The 17,079-nt window shown below is 46.3% G+C and overlaps 1 protein-coding gene across 4 annotated transcripts in view; it reads left to right on the top strand.

Annotated features, from left to right (window-relative positions):
- Positions 1-17,079, top strand: part of s1pr2 (sphingosine-1-phosphate receptor 2) — a 246,929-nt gene that overhangs the window by 166,987 nt on the left and 62,863 nt on the right. The window lies entirely within an intron of this gene.

The raw sequence follows: 17,079 nt of genomic DNA, 5'->3' as shown, positions 1-17,079 counted from the left end.
AAGTAGGCCTGTCAGGCAGGACGTGGCGGGGTCTCGTTACATTTATTTTAGGTGCTGGTGTGTATACTCTGTAAATAGAAGACAGTATTGTAAGGATGCTAGGGGGGGCGTTGTTGTCCGATTTTGTTACTTTCCCGACATTTACCGTAGGTAGATATAAGTAAAGTGTCGTGAAATTTTTTCCTTAGAGTTAGACATCCCTGAACACGACTTGACCACTTTTCAAAGAGACGTCTGTGTGTCAGGGTGAAGCTCTGCAGACACAATCACTCAAAAATGAATCACACAATCCAGATGAGACTTAACCTGTATTGTTCACAGCTTACGAATTTTGTGACAGAATCGCCCCGGTGGGTTTTTCCACTTACCTGTATAACAATTGGCGTATATGTCATCGGGAAAGTAACTCGACGGCATCCAAATTTTGAAATCACGGCTTTACATTTGTAGAAACGTAATTTGATCTTTTTTTTTTTTTGTTTGTTTTCGTTTTTCTTTTCTTGCATACCTTCAAAGACAATTCAAAGTCACAAGCAAGGCAAGAATGCCGAAGTGTTGCAACAGCTCATTAAGCTAACACGGCCGTATCCTAATCTCTGATAGACATCGCAGAGGTTATCGGCAGGATTCTTCAAATTCCACGTCCCTAACATCACAATGACGAGAAGCGTAGATTCCAGAAACACAGAGTAAATTGTTTATATTTGAGAGGAGATATTTAAAAAAGATTAACACGTTGAATTAGCAACTTTCATGATCATTTTTGTACTAGTGAAAGACGCGGACCTAACTAATTATTTTATCACCTAACATTTTTTTGGCTTTCCAGGACATGTTAGATCATAAGCTTCCGATGAAGACCAAGATCAAGGTGCCAGTCCCATTAGTTTGTGAGTAATCACATGACAGACAGAGAGACAGACAGATAGACATTAGCATTTTATATGTACAATATGAGTCAATGTGGGAGATGACGCATTCTTCCAGTATCTGCAGAAGCGTTTCTTCAAGTTTTCAGATGTGTTATCTTTGATGACTAAATTGGCTCCATTTCAGAGGGCACCCCCCTCTAGGGATAGTCCCTGATACTTTCAGCGTGAGTCTCAGCCCACCACGGCCCTGTAGGTGAACTTGAGACTGTCGAGTTAAAGACGGCGAGTCAATTCTAAGGTCTTCAGTACCCAATCAAGTTCCTGTTGGTCACACCGTGTGTTTTGGTTTGTTTTTTTTTTGGACATCGTTTCTGCGAAGACTCGAGACTGCAGAAGATTTCCTGTTTGTCTCAAGCAAAGCACCAAACAGCTGCGTCAGGCTCTGTCAGCGCACCAGCCACGTCCCACCTGACGCTGCCCCTCCACACGATCCAGTCCCATTCTTATGGCAGGCTCCGCCAAAATACATTTCCCAGTTTAGGAATAAATGTCCGTATACCCTGTACACTTCCAATCTTTGGAATCTAGAACTGGGGTTGCTAACTCCGGTTCTGGAAGGCCCCCTGTGGCTGCAGGTTTTCATTCTCACCCTTTTCTTACTAAGTGACCTGTTTTTGCTGCTAATTAACTTCTTTTGAATTCATTTTAACTGACTCGCTCCTGAAGGCTCAGACCCCTTAATTGTTTCTTTTCCCTTAATTAGCGGCCAAACAATAATGAGATACAAAATGAGCCGAATCAACTGGTGTCTAAAGTACAATATCTGAAAATAATTGAACGATGAAGGTCTCAAGAACGTTGATCTGCTCAGGACCCTAAAACATTTGACCAGAGCTCTTAGAAAAGAGAAAATCAACAATTTCAGAAATGTCTGCCATTGCACACCAACAACAACAACAACATTTATTTATATAGCACATTTTCATACAAAAAGTAGCTCAAAGTGCTACACCGAGAGCAGCAACAAGCCGTGGAATTAAAGACCGAGTTTAATGAACCACAAGACTCGGCGCCTAATTAAGCATCTGGTTGGAGTGAAATTGGCTGGGGTTTGAGGCCCTGACTAGTTGGTCTTCTGTTGGCTCCCTCACTTCACACTTCATGTCAGTTTTGGAAAGCAATGAAGCAATTCAGAGGAACAAATGTTCAAAACGCAAGTCAATTAAAATGAATTCACAAGAAGTCAATTAGCAGCACAAACAGGGCACTCATTTAAAAAAAGGGTTAGAATGAAAACCTGCAGCCACGGTGGTCCTCCAGGACCGGAGTTGGCAACCCCTCATCTGGAATATCCATTTTTTGGCTTTTTTACAAGGAGTAAAAGCTTAAGAGCCAGCTTAACGGTTTTGAGCTTAACAGGGCCGTCTCATTAAAATCCCCTCGAATTTACTCAATGCCTACGTTTTCTCCATGATCTTCAGTATGCGGCTGCATTGTAAGCGATAACAGAGAGGCCTCCTGTTTGATTTGACCGCATGCAGCCCATTCCACTGAAGCTTTAGGCCCATTCATTTCAGCTCTGGACAAGGAGGTACAATGGCGTACAGCAGGGACAAACACCAAACTCGCACACAATGCGCAGTGTTGTCAACCCGGTTCACTTTCTGCGTTAAAGACTTTCTATTCCGGCTGATCAGATTTGTAACTGACCGGTCACTTTGTACTCCAAATTACAATACTAAGAGCTGTAACATCTTAAAACCTATGAGAGACGCAAAAACACTGAAACAAAGTCGGGGATACCAACGTGTTAGCTTTGTATAGTTGTCAGTCTTTACAGACAGGAGCTCAAAACAGAACTGAAGGACAATGCAGAGCAGAGCTTTTATATGACAGGTAGACAGGAAGGGGCGGGCCCAGTAAACCAGAAATGACATCAGAGGTGGAAGAGCAGAGGGAGGATTAGAGCACAGCGCCCACCCCTGGCTCGGCGGGAAGTCGCAGTTACTCGAGCCCGTCAGTTGTCTCCTGGGTGCGTGTGTGTTTGACAATACAAACGTCTCAAATTTTAACGTGGCTGAAAGTCTGGCTACTTCAGAGCGGGGCCTCGTGAAATGTATTGCATATTTTTTTTTTCATCAGTTCAGGGTCCTGGAGCCTGTGCCACACAGACACCCGTCCACCACAGAGACATGAAATATGCGATTTTTTACTAAACCAGGGGTGTCCAGGTCTGGTCCTGGAGGATCACCGCAGCAGCTGCAGGTTTTCATTCTATCCAAGTTCTTAATTGGTGACCCGTTTTTTCCTGAGAATTCACCTCTGCTGTCTTCAGTCTGATTGACTTGCTACGTAAGCCTCGGACCCCCTTAATTGTTTTTTTTTTTTTTTTTTTTTTAAAGGTTGCCAGATGAAAATGAGATAATCTGTTCCTCTGTAAGCCCACTTCATTAATCCATGTTATGATCCCGATTTGCTGTAGCCTACGATGAAGCCCCCCTCCACTTTGTGTGATGATGATGAAGTGTATAAGGGGGGGCGATGTTATTAACTTCACTTCTTGACCCTTTTTAGTAATAGGCAATGTGCGAAATGTGATAAGCTTATTAAGACTTTCATTGCCCCATCTTGGTCTGCTTCTTACAAGTCAGGTATAGCCCCCCTAAATGACACAGAGTATTCATAGGGACCTGTTTGTTTATGGTGTATACCTGCTTGGCATGGTCTCAGCACAATAAACAGGACACAAAGCACTCAAACCAGTTTATTGTTACACACTTGGGTATTGAAATGAGCACATGCATCACATCCAGTCACGTAGCTGCTTTGGGGTCCTGAGGAGACATGGCTAAATGAATTGTGTCTTATTTCACTTAAACACACACACCACTCTCCTGGCAACTTAAAGCTGAAGACCAGCTGCCAGCCAATGGCATAGCCCAGTCACACACTACAGTTGTGCTCCCACAGGGCCACTTTGGTATCGAAGGATCTGTGAGGCAGCTGCACTAACCACTGCGTCACCATGCTGCACTTCAAATATACAAAATCAATTATGAAATAAGCCATTTTTTTGTTTCACTTCTACTGTGCCAACGTCGGCAGGAATTAAGAGAGCAGTCTTGAAGCACGTCTGCCAGGTCTCGCTGTCTCATGACAGCTGCCAATCTTGAATCTTTTTATAGTATTGAGAGGGATCTAAAAAGATTAAAGTCTGGGGTCCTAGAAATGGTTAAATCAACCTTCCTTGACAAACGAGATCTCCTCAAGGGTCACTGTCAGACCCCAATGCGTCAGCACGAAAATAATCTTTAGGCTGACTTGGGGACAATCCTTCCTTCAAGGGTCACCTGTCCTGTATCCATTTGTTTCCTATCCCCCATTTGACACCGACACTGAAAACACACACACACACACATTTTGTTCTCATTAACCCTGAAAGGCAGGCAGGACATGACGATGTGCACCTACACAGCAGTCCAGCCTTGACCTGAGTTGATGGGGGGGGCCGCCATTGGGGGGGTCACACATCTTGGATTTTAAAAAACAAAAAAAAAAACAAAACTGACATTTAGGAGCTGGTGAACAGAATGGAGAGCAGGTTTGGCTCCACTTCCCTGACTACAGGAATTCCTGTGTTTTATGTGCGGTTCCTGCTGTTTACAGGACTTAAGGTGACGTGGATTCAAATATCCGGGAAGTTTGCGCTCCTCAGTTTGGACTTAAATATAACAAGGGTGGACGGGCCTGGCCTTGGCCAGAAATGACGGCTGGAGGTGATCACGATTAGGAGCCGGGACTGCGCTTTGTTTAGCGCCACCTTTTGTTTTCTTTTTTTTTTAACTCTTCAATGTGAGTCTCGCCACTTTCTTCATGAAGCCTCTTCAAAGTGGGGAGCGGACACCATTGTCCAGGGTGAAGTGTCACCACTGACCGCACCACCTCTGAACGGATCCAAAGAACTGCACTCCTCTACATTGCGCCAGAGCAGAACTCAACCAGAAACCCGCCGAATTGGGTGCCATCAGAGGGGACGGCCGGGCCACGCGTGTCCACTCCTGTAATTTAACTTGCTACTCCTCAATCTGTACGTCACGCTTGTGTGTTTCCATGCAGACAGCGTCACACACGTCATTAAATCTGCCTGTGTTTGGTCACACACGTCACTGTGTCTGCCTGTGTTTTGTCACACACGTCATTATGTCCAGCTATCTTTTGTCACACATGTCATCATTTCTGGCCGTGTTTTGTCACACATGTCATTATGTCCAGCCATCTTTTGTCACACATGTCATTATTTCCAGCCGTGTTTTGTCACACACGTTATTATTTCCAGCCATCTTTTGTCACATGTCATTATTTCCAGCCGTGTTTTGTCACACACATCATTATGTCATTATGTCCATCTTTTGTCACACATGCATTATTTCATTATGTCCAGCCATCTTTTGTCACACACGTCACTATTTCTAGCCGTGTTTTCTCACACATGTCATTATGTCCAGCCATCTTTTGTCACACACGTCATTATGTACAGCCGTGTTTTGTCACACACATCATTTCCGGCCGTGTTTTGTCACACATGTCACTCTGCTGAGTGCTGCTTGTACTAACCACACACTCCATCCTCCCAGCTCCTGTTCTTATTATTCTTTTTATTTTATTTCCTTTTTCCCATTTCTCCCTTAACTCTTGCGGCGTCACATTAATGGCGTACACATTTGTATGAGAGTAACGAGAACGGCGTGGAAAACAACAAAATCAACTATTGTTTCCAATGAAAAAAATGACAGCATGGCCTGCAAAGTGAAGGATTTTAATAACATGAACAAATTTGCTCGTGGCTGTTGGAAATGTATTTGTATTTTTCATTTTTTTTCCTCAGACAGATCGGCGAATGAGAGACGCTGTGCAGTGTATAAAGCCGTTGTTTTATTTTGCCTCGGAGTCGGCGGCAAATGCCTTTGTGACGTCAAAGCTCGGCCCGCCGCTCTCCTTCTGACTTGGCCCCCTTTTCTTCCTGTGCGATGGCGCCGTGTATCGTGTCGTGTCCGCCTTGCGAAGCTACGCCGTGTAATCCTGTGGAGGTCCTGTACGCCTTGTAACGTGTGTGTGTGTGTCCTGTGCCGCGTGTTTCTGTGTGCAATAATCTGTGTCAGTGTTCTGCACAAGTGGGCCATCATCGGTACATTTAAGTAACTCAGCACTACTTTATTTGTACGAATTCAAGTACTGCTGTTTAGTTTTTTTCTTTCCTTTTTTTTATTAAAATGATCAATGGTACTAAAATAAAACCAACAAAAAAAAAAAACTTTCATTGCTGTCTTTATTTCAGCGTCATGTAGGTTTTTGTTTTGTAACGCGTGCAGAGGAGAGAGGCTGAGTGTAATGAGAGAGGGGTGCTAAGGATAGAGCTGCCAGGGAAGAGGAGAAGAGGAAGGCCTAAGAGACGGCGATGAGAGAGGACGTGCAGGTGATGGGATGACAGAGCGAGATGACGAGGACAGAAAGAGATGGAAGAAGATGATCCTCTGTGGTGACCCCTAACGGGAGCAGCCGAAAGAAGATGAAGAAGAAGATGCATGTTGTCATTTTAATTTCTGCTCGCTACATTAGCTGCCAGGTAATAGAATCCGTTTAAAAATATGTGATGTCTCTTGATTATGTTGTACCCCACCCTACCTACGCCTTTCCTCGGTGTCCTCGTGGACGTTACTCTCCTTGCCCGGTGTTTCGTCTCTCGATCGCGTTCCTGTAAATCCTGCTTCTCTGGCTGTCATTTCACAGAGCGCTGCTTGCCTCGTGTCTGCTGTTTGACGACCACTGATGGTAGGCAGACCACCGCTCCCCGCTGTGAAAACGTCATTTGTATTCCTGCAAACACTCACGGAGGTGACTCTCGGCGTTCCTCCTCTGTCTTTCCAGGGTAGCATCATGTGTCTCAAGCACTCCTGCCCGGCACTTGATCTTTTCATCCAGTTCCCGTAACTCCTGCTACTCTGACTCTTAGTCATTTCGAGACACATTGCTTGCCTCCTGTCCACGTTTTGACTACCACCAATGGTAGACGGACCTCCATTCCCCGCTGTGAAAGCATCATTCGTATTCTTGTGCATACTTCTCATCTCTGAAGGCGACTCTCAGCACACCTCCTATGCCTTTCCTCGGTATCCTCGTGTGTTTCTTGTGCATACTCTCCTTGCCTGCCGCTTCTTTCCTCTGTGTGTTACTCTCCTTGATCTCGTTCCCATAAATCCTGCTTCTCTGGCTGTCATTTCAAAGTGTGTTGTATGCCTCCTGTCCACGTTTTGACTACCACCAATAGTAGACGGACCCCCATTCCCTGCTGTGAAAACATCATTGGTATTCTTGTGCATACTTCTCATCTCTGAAGGCGACTCTCCGCGTTCCTCCACTGTCTTTCCAGGGTATCCTCGTGTGTGTTAATTAATCCTGTAAATTCTGCTCCTCTGACTCTTAGTCTTTTCCAGGCACGTTTTTCGCGTCCTGTCCACGTTTTGACTACCACCAATAGTAGACGGACCCCCATTCCCCGCTGTGAAAACATCATTCGTATTCTTGTGCATACTTCTCATCTCTGAAGGCGACTCTCAGCACACCTCCTATGCCTTTCCTCGGTATCCTCGTGTGTGTTAATCTCCTTGCCTGCCGCTTCCTTTCTCGATCTCGTTCCCATAAATCCTGCTACTCTGACTCTTAGTCATTTCCAGACACGTTTCTCACGTCCAATTTTTTGACTACCACCAATGGTAGATGGACCCCCATTGCTCACTGTAAAAACAAAATTGGTATTCTTCTGCATACTTCCCATCATTGAAGGCAACTCTCAGCACACCTCCTATGCCTTTCCTCGGTATCCTCGTGTGTGTTAATTAATCCTGTAAATTCTGCTCCTCTGACTCTTAGTCATTTCCAGACACGTTTCTCACGTCCTGTCCAATTTTTGACTACCACCAATAGTAGACGGACCCCCATTCCCCGCTGTGAAAACATCATTCGTATTCTTGTGCATACTTCTCATCTCTGAAGGCGACTCTCAGCGTTCCTCCTCCTCCTCCTTTCCTCGGTATCCTCGTGTTTCTGTGTGTTAATCTCCTCCCAGTCTCGACTCCATTTGACTGAGGATCCACAACAGAAATGACCAATCAGACAAAGGCCGAGCTGACCAGTCAGATTGCTCGGACAGACTGGACACACACACGCAGACACTAATGTCTTATTAAACACAGTTGATAGATTCCCTTAAGAGAGTTAACCTCAAACATGCCAGCACGTCGACACTGAAGAGTGCCGCCGTTTGTGGGTTTAAGATGAAAGTTGCTTTTTGAGGAAGTTGTGCCTCATTGAAACCTGCTGAGAAGTTCACACACGGCTACAAGGTGCAGCGTGAAGCTCGCGGGGCAGAGCGCTACATGCCGGCCGTGTGCACAGGAGTTTGGCTCGATCTCGGGTGTCACTGGCACCTGTCAAAGAGCTCTTGGTACAGAAATTACAGCCATAGAGGCGACCCACACGGAGACGTTCAGTTTGGCTACGGCCGTGGACACCAGCTGGAGGAGGAGAGCAGATCTGATGTGCAACAGACGCAGTCAAAGGTTAAAGCCAAAAAAAACCTGAGAACCAAGCGGCGAGGAGCTGATCGGGTGATCTCAGTCATCTATAAAAAGAGCCATGTGCAGCAACTGAAAAGGAAAGGGAAACACAAAGCAGCCTACAACCACAAACAAAAAAAAAATCTATATATATATCCAAATTAGCCATCTGCCCTGGCAGACCGCATCGTGGTAACTGATCTCAAAAGAGAAGTTTTACCAGATTACCCATCTGCCCTGTGGGCCTTCCCTTATGCATTTATGTGTGGCATCAAAAAAAGGGAAGCTCAACAGGTTACCCGTCTGACTCATGGACCTGCCTGCCATTTTTTACTTGTGTGGATATCAGAAATGGAAGGTTAACAGAAGGCCCATCCTGTCTTTTTATGTATGCTATGCCTCATGGGCCTTCTTCATCATCATCGTCATTCATCATCATCATCCGGCTGCTCCCATTTAGGGGTTTCCACAGCAGATCCTCTTCTTCCATCTCTTCATCTCCTCTTCATCTTGCTCTGTCATCCCATCACCTGCATGTCATCCATAAACCTTCTCTTAGGCCTTCCTCATCTCCTCTTCCCTGGCAGCTCTATCCTTAGCACCCTTCTCCCAATATACCCAGCATCTCTCCTCTGCACATGTCCAAACCAACACAATCTCGCCTCTCTGACTTTGTGTCCCTACCTGAGCTGACCCTCTAATGTCCTCGTTTCTAATCCTGTCCATCCTCGTCACACCCAATGCCAATCTTAACATCTTTAACTCTGCCACCTTCAGCTCTGTCTCCTGTGCCACAGTCACCAACCCATATAACAGAGCTGGTCTCACTACCGTCCTGTAGACCTTCCCTTTCACTCTTGCCATTTCTAAAAAGAAAAGTTTAACAGACGACTCTGGATGAGAAACGCTTCCTAAACCCTTTGAGGTGTTTTTTATGGATTGTGTCCTGCTGATCTCAAAAATCACCTTTCCCTTTCCTTATTGTGTACCATTTTATTGCAGTGTCCTATTTTTGTCTTTTCCTCTTATTAGATAGATAGATATGAAAGGTACTATATGATAGATAGATAGATAGATAGATAGATGTTGGTATAGTTGGCAGGATTAGATAGATAGATAGATAGATAGATAGATACTTTATTAATCCCAAGGGGAAATTCCCATACTCCAGTAGCAGCATACTGATAAAAAAACAACATTAAATTAAAGAGTGATAAAAATGAAGGTAAAACAGACAATAACTTTGTATAATGTTAACGTTTACCCCCTCGGGTGGAATTGAAGAGTCGCATAGTGTGGGGTCTCCTCAGTCTGTCATTGCAGCAGGACGGTGACAGAAGTCTGTCGCTGAAGCTGCTCCTCTGTCTGGAGATGATCCTGTTCAGTGGATTCTCCATGATTGACAGGAGTCTGCTCAGCGCCCGTCGCTCTGCCACGGATGTCAAACTGTCCAGCTCCGTGCCTACTATAGAGCCTGCCTTCTTAACAAGTTTGTCCAGACATGAGGCGTCCCTCTTCTTTATGCTGTCTCCCCAGCACACCACCGCGTAGAAGAGGGCACTCACCACAACCGTCTGGTAGAACATCTGCAGCATCTTATTTCAGATGTTGAATGACGCCAGCCTTCTGAGGAAGTATAGTCGGCTCTGTCCTCTCTTACACAGAGCATCAGTATTGGCAGTCCAGTCCAATTTGTCATCCAGCTGCACTCCCAGGTATTTCTGTACCCTCTGCACAGTCACCTCTGATTATCATGGGGTCCATGAGGGGCCTGGTCCTCCTAAAATCCACCACCAGTTCCTTGGTTTTTCTGGTGTTCAGGTGTAAGTGGTTTGAGTCGCACCATTTAACAAAGTCTTTGATTAGCTTCCTATACTCCTCCTCCTGCCCACTCCTGATGCAGCCCACCATAGCAGTGTCGTCAGTGAACTTTTGCACGTGGCAGGACTCCGAGTTGCATTGAAAGTCTGATGTTTGTTGGCTGAACAGGACCAGAGAAGTCCAGTCCCCTGCGGCGCTCCTGTGTTGCTGACCACAATGTCAGACCTGCAGTTCCCGAGACGCACATACTGAGGTCTGTCTGTAAGATAGTCCATGATCCATGCCACCAGGTGTGAGTCTACTCCCATCTCAGTCAGCTTGTCTCTAAGGAGCAGAGGTTGGATGGTGTTGAAGGCGCTAGAGAAGTCCAGAAACATAATTCTTACAGCACCACTGCCTCTGTCCAAGTGGGAGAGATTAGTGGAGTGGTGGCCCTGCTACTAAGAACGCAGCTCTGATAGGCCGAGTACAGCGAATGGGACCCCCCAATGCTGAAGAGTCCCGTGACATTACAGAGATCTGGCCACTCTTTAAGTACGTAACCCGCACATCGACCCAACATCAGATAGTTTTGCCTCTTCTTCACGAGAAACTTGGACTGATGAAAAACAAATTCCGTGAAAGCGATGAAAAAGGAATGTGAAGGACTTCGTGACTGTACGAATAGCTGATGCCAAGATTAAGGATGGCACTTTTGTTGGTCCACAAGTCAGACGCAGTGCGGTTGGAGGAGATCACGTGTTAGGTGCAGAGCAGCAGACTGCGTCCAGCTGGTGAGCGACACGCTTTGCGCATATACTGTGAAGACTGACAGGACAGTTGCATCATGCTCAGCTGGTCATCAATCACCAAGGTGTACCAACTTGGCACGTGTTAGCCATAATGAGCCAAGCTTAAGAGTAAAGATGGGTAAGCTGGGGTAACAAGTAGTCCATCTTTGCCAGGCTGAGTTGCAGAAGTTGCTCCTTCATCCTGGTTTCAGTGTCATTGAGGTCCTAGCTGATCCCAGACAGGCTGTCCCAAACACCACAAATAGGCTTCGGCCCAACAGGCCTAAAATGAGACCCTGGTTTAAAAGTCCGAATGTACACTTTTAACTTTTCAATAGCAGTAGGGTGTGCCACCATGTTTGCCATTATGGAGTCAATCAAAGTGACGAAGGGGCTTCAGTTGTCTCGAAAGCTTGCTCGTCGTAATCGGTTCAGTTAGCCAACAAAAGGTGTCATTTTCCTCGACTTCTCATTTTTTTTTTCCAAAATTTACCAAAATGTCCCACTAGGAAGTTGAGCCATATAACCTCTAGCTAGACGGGACCAGTCCAAACTATGAATCCAGTTAATCTTTTTGCAGACGTGGCTGCCATTTTGCTCACCCACAGTGCCACAGACAGCCGGTGGCAGTTCACTTCACCGCTAGGCCAGTGAAGTCTTTGAATGATGAAGTGGAGTCTGGTGTTACAGGAAGCTTTTACCTTTGCCACAGGTTATGTTTTGTACATTCTGACCACAAGGGGGTGCCACTGAGCCTCAAACCCAATTAACTCAGGAATAACCCAGTAATAAAAATGCACTTTTAAGAATAAAATAAAAGACATTTATTCTTACAAAGGATGTCTTCACAATCCTCTCCGGCAGTCAGCCACTATAAGACAAATTAATTGATTCTTCCACCTTTTTCTACCTCCACATCGGGGAGTCGGGAAGCAGAGGACTCCTTTTAAGTCAGACCCTGGTCTCACGCCATATCTTCAAGGAACAGGAAAAATTGGGGGGTCCTCCCCTGACAGCACCCTCTATCAATACCTAGGGGTCCTGACAGGGCTCCAACTCCCAAGCACCCCTACGGGTGTCCCAACTGGGCTACCATACAAGGACCAACTCCTCCTAGCATATGAGGGATGGAACAACTGATGATCCTCGTCTTTTACCAGTCCATCCATTAAACCGTACCAGCCGGGTACAGATTTTTTTCCTCATTTGCGTCATCGTACTGGCCTCCCACCCGTCGTCGAGGCCCCGGTGCCCGTTCTCCTCCTCTCTACACACACGTCCCACACTTATATGTCTTTCTTTAGGAGACGTTTCAGCCGTAGAAGTTTACCAGGCTTGCTGTCCGTCACTGCAGGTTCACAAACTCACTGGTGCCCTTTTACTGTTTAAATCCCCGCCCCTACTCTGAGCTCCGCCTTCATGAGGCATCGGATTGGTTTAGAAATTTCAAACTGCCTAATTGTTCCCACCCACTCTTAAGGTGGATTCACTCGTATGTTTTATATGTCTGGCTTTGCTTAACGTCCCATCCGGTGATCCTGACCAAGCAGTAAATGATCACAAATAGAATGGGAGACACCCCCACCTTTCACTGCCCATCGGTTCCAAGCCCCAAATTCATTTACAGTGGTGTGAAAAACTATTTGCCCCCTTCCTGATTTCTTATTCTTTTGCATGTTTGTCACACAAAATGTTTCTGATCATCAAACACATTTAACCTTTAGTCAAATATAACACAAGTAAACACAAAATGCAGTTTTTAAATGATGGTTTTTATTATTTAGGGAGAAAAACAAATCCAAACCTACATGGCCCTGTGTGAAAAAGTAATTGCCCCCTGAACCTAATAACTGGTTGAGCCACCCTTAGCAGCAATAACTGCAATCAAGCGTTTGCGATAACTTGCAGTGAGTCTTTTACAGCTCTGGAGGAATTTTGGCCCACTCATCTTTGCAGAATTGTTGTAATTCAGCTTTATTTGAGGGTTTTCTAGCATGAACCGCCTTTTTAAGGTCATGCCATAGCATCTCAATTGGATTCAGGTCAGGACTTTGACTAGGCCACTCCAAAGTCTTCATTTTGTTTTTCTTCAGCCATTCAGAGGTGGATTTGCTGGTGTGTTTTGGGTCATTGTCCTGTTGCAGCACCCAAGATCGCTTCAGCTTGAGTTGACGAACAGATGGCCGGACATTCTCCTTCAGGATTTTTTGGTAGACAGTAGAATTCATGGTTCCATCTATCACAGCAAGCCTTCCAGGTCCTGAAGCAGCAAAACAACCCCAGACCATCACACTACCACCACCATATTTTACTGTTGGTATGATGTTCTTTTTCTGAAATGCTGTGTTCCTTTTACGCCAGATGTAGCGGGACATTTGCCTTCCAAAAGTTCAACTTTTGTCTCATCAGTCCACAAGGTATTTTCCCAAAAGTCTTGGCAATCATTGAGATGTTTCTTAGCAAAATTGAGACGAGCCCTAATGTTCTTTTTGCTTAACAGTGGTTTGCGTCTTGGAAATCTGCCATGCAGGCCGTTTTGCCCAGTCTCTTTCTTATGGTGGAGTCGTGAACACTGACCTTAATTGAGGCAAGTGAGGCCTGCAGTTCTTTAGACGTTGTCCTGGGGTCTTTGTGACCTCTCGGATGAGTCGTCTCTGCGCTCTTGGGGTAATTTTGGTCGGCCGGCCACTCCTGGGAAGGTTCACCACTGTTCCATGTTTTTGCCATTTGTGGATAATGGCTCTCACTGTGGTTCACTGGAGTCCCAAAGCTTTAGAAATGGCTTTATAACCTTTACCAGACTGATAGATCTCAATTACTTCTGTTCTCATTTGTTCCTGAATTTCTTTGGATCTTGGCATGATGTCTAGCTTTTGAGGTGCTTTTGGTCTACTTCTCTGTGTCAGGCAGCTCCTATTGAAGTGATTTCTTGATTGAAACAGGTGTGGCAGTAATCAGGCCTGGGGGTGGCTACGGAAATTGAACTCAGGTGTGATACACCACAGTTAGCTTATTTTTTAACAAGGGGGCAATTACTTTTTCACACAGGGCCATGTTGGTTTGGATTTTTTCTCCCTAAATAATAAAACCATCATTTAAAAACTGCATTTTGTGTTTACTTGTGTTATATTTGACTAATGGTTAAATGTGTTTGATGATCAGAAACATTTTGTGTGACAAACATGCAAAAGAATAAGAAATCAGGAAGGGGGCAAATAGTTTTTCACACCACTGTAAGTTCAGACTTTGAGAACTGCCTGCCTGCCTCTTTCACCTGTGGGTTGAACAAACCAAATCCTGACCGTGCAATCTGGTGACCCTGACGTCAAATGGTGGGAGCGGAGGGGCTGTCACTCAGTTCATTTGGTGGTGACTAACAGTCATACGGATGATCCAAGGACCAGTGCACTTGGAGTCATGTGCTGTGATTCACGGCCTCCGCGCACATGAGAAGCTGAGAAGTGCCATGTGAGGCAAAGGACACTCGGCTCCCTGTGTTAGAAAGGATTTCACGGGGCCAGATGTTTGAAAAGGGTCCTCCACCAGACCTCACCGTGTCCCACCCTTTAAGGCTGTGACTCTTAGCACCAAGAGCCTCAAGTCTGACTAAGCTCCTGTTTAAGAAAAACTGTGATATGAGATTTGATAGGCACAGGTTAGCTCACTGCCCAGGTCCAGAGATAAGTGGGCACCGGAGTTGGTCACCTGTAGACCTTAATGTGACGACTGCCCAGAATATTTTATTTTTATAATTATAGACTTGTTTGAACACACTACCTCAGTACGCTCCGTCGTCTTGTGAGGTCCAAGATGGGAGGCACAAGGAAAAACCCTAAAGCGTAACAACAAGGAACTCTGCATGGCACTGACAAGAAAAGGGAAATGGCAGACCACGGAGAAAATCGAAAAAACAGCTCTGAATATTAACCATAAGAAAATAAACAGGTCAGGTCAGGTCCGGTTGGGGAGCAGGCACCGGTACAACACATTACCGTACCCACCACACGGCTAAACAGCTCGGGACCCTGATTGGCAACCCCCCAGGCAGATACGCGGTTCAGTCCCACTCCTCTGCCACAGCCAGGTGTTAGGTGGGCATCTTCTTGGCCTGGTTCAGCCACTCGGGTCCTGAACAATGAGGATCTTACATGCTGGATCACCCTCGGGTAATCACGCCACATGGCCGTAGTGCCATAACTGACGCCCCCTCACAATGCAGGTCATGAGCCTCATTCGACACAAAGTCAAACCAGTGGGACCCAAAGATTCTCCAAAGAGACACAGCACTGAAGGAGTCCGCTCTTCATCTCAGGTCACTGGATAGCGTCCATGTCTCACAAACAGGGGGCACCAGGACTCTAAAGACTTGGACCTTCGTCCTTTTGCAGAAATATTGGGAGCGCCACACACCCCTTTCCAACGACCTCATGACCCCCCCATGCTCTCCCAATCCATCTACTGACTCACCAGAGACATGAATGTCACTCCTGAGGTAAGTAAACCTCTCGATGACGAGGTCGACACTCTCTCTGCAGACAGACACACTGCTGATGGCCGTGCCCATGAGCTCATTAAAGGCCTGATGTTGGTTTTTTTCAGGACCCTCGCAAGCCCAGACATTCAGACTCCTCACTCAGTCTCTCGAGCACCCCGATCAGAGCTTCCATTGACTCCACAAAGATCACAGCATCATCAGCAAAGTCAAGATCCGTGAATCTTTCTTCACCAACAGATGCCCTACAGCCACTGGACCCCACAACCCTGACCAACACCCAGTCCATACAAGCATTGAACAGAGTAGAAGCAGAACAGAGGCTGACAAACCCCAGAATCAACTGGGAAAAACACAGAGGTCCTGCCTCCACTCTGCACAGCACTCACAGTACCAGTGGACAGGCCGGCCATGATATCCAGCAACCTCGAGGGGATCCCTCAAACCCTCAGGATGTCCCACAGGGCGGCTCGATCAACTGAGTCGAACGCTTTGCGAAAATCGACAAAGGCTGCAAAGAAACTCTGCCGATATTTGTGTTTGCACACCATGAGAACCCTCAGTGCCAGGATGCGGTCGACGGTAGACTTCTTAGGCGTAAAACCAGACTGCTCCGGTTGCTAATAGGTGAGCAGATGATCACGGATCCTATTGAGGACGACCCTAGCAAGGACCTTACTTGGCACCGAGAGCAGTGTTGCCCCCTGTAGTTGCTGCAATCCAGGCGATCACCCTTCCCTTTCCAGATAGGGATGACAAGTCCCATTTTCCAGTCAGTTGGGGTGACGCCAGTCTCCTAAATGGAAGCAAAGACTGCTTGCAATGCTAGGAGGGCAGCCTGACCACCAGTCTGGAGAAGGTGACCCCGGATACCACAGAGCCCTGCAGCCTTAACTACCCTCAGCTGGTTCACCACCTGTGCCATCTCGGTGAGACTGGGGGGTTCACAGCAAATTGGAGGATCAGCCTGAAGAACCGCAGACTCAGAGATGTCCAATGTCCTACCCGGAGGATCAGCTGCTCAGAGTAGCAAGCCCAGCGGGTCACAACTGCAGTGTCACCCGTAAGCACCGTCCCATCAGCCGCCCTGACTGCGATCCTCCGGATGTGCGTAATGCTTCAATTCCCTTGTATAAATAAGCGAGTGTTCCCAAAACCAGGAAAGGAAGGCTAATGAACATCTAAACCCAAAACGAGGATCAGGATCAAAGTCAAGAAACTGTCCTAAGATCGTAGTCAAGAAATTGGAAACCAGACACCCTTTAAATAGCACAAGGAGCAGCAGTCAGACTCAGATGGCAAGCCAGTTTAGGGGTCTTCATTTCACGCGACCCCTGGGTCCCAAGTACCTAGCAACCTGGATATGCATGGCGACGACCGTAACAAAAACGGGATGGCTTTGCAGTAAAATAAAAAGGAAACGCCAATTCATTTAGATACACAATCAAATGCATAGCAGCCACACAACGTGTTTCAGGAGCCAATCAGGCGTCTACAAGGGAGCCCCCTGG

This window comes from Polypterus senegalus, chromosome 12, assembly GCF_016835505.1.
Source record: "Polypterus senegalus isolate Bchr_013 chromosome 12, ASM1683550v1, whole genome shotgun sequence".
Classification (NCBI taxonomy): domain Eukaryota; kingdom Metazoa; phylum Chordata; class Cladistia; order Polypteriformes; family Polypteridae; genus Polypterus; species Polypterus senegalus.
The sequence above is the reverse complement of the archived record's forward strand: the minus strand, read 5'-3'. Positions and strand labels throughout refer to the sequence as shown.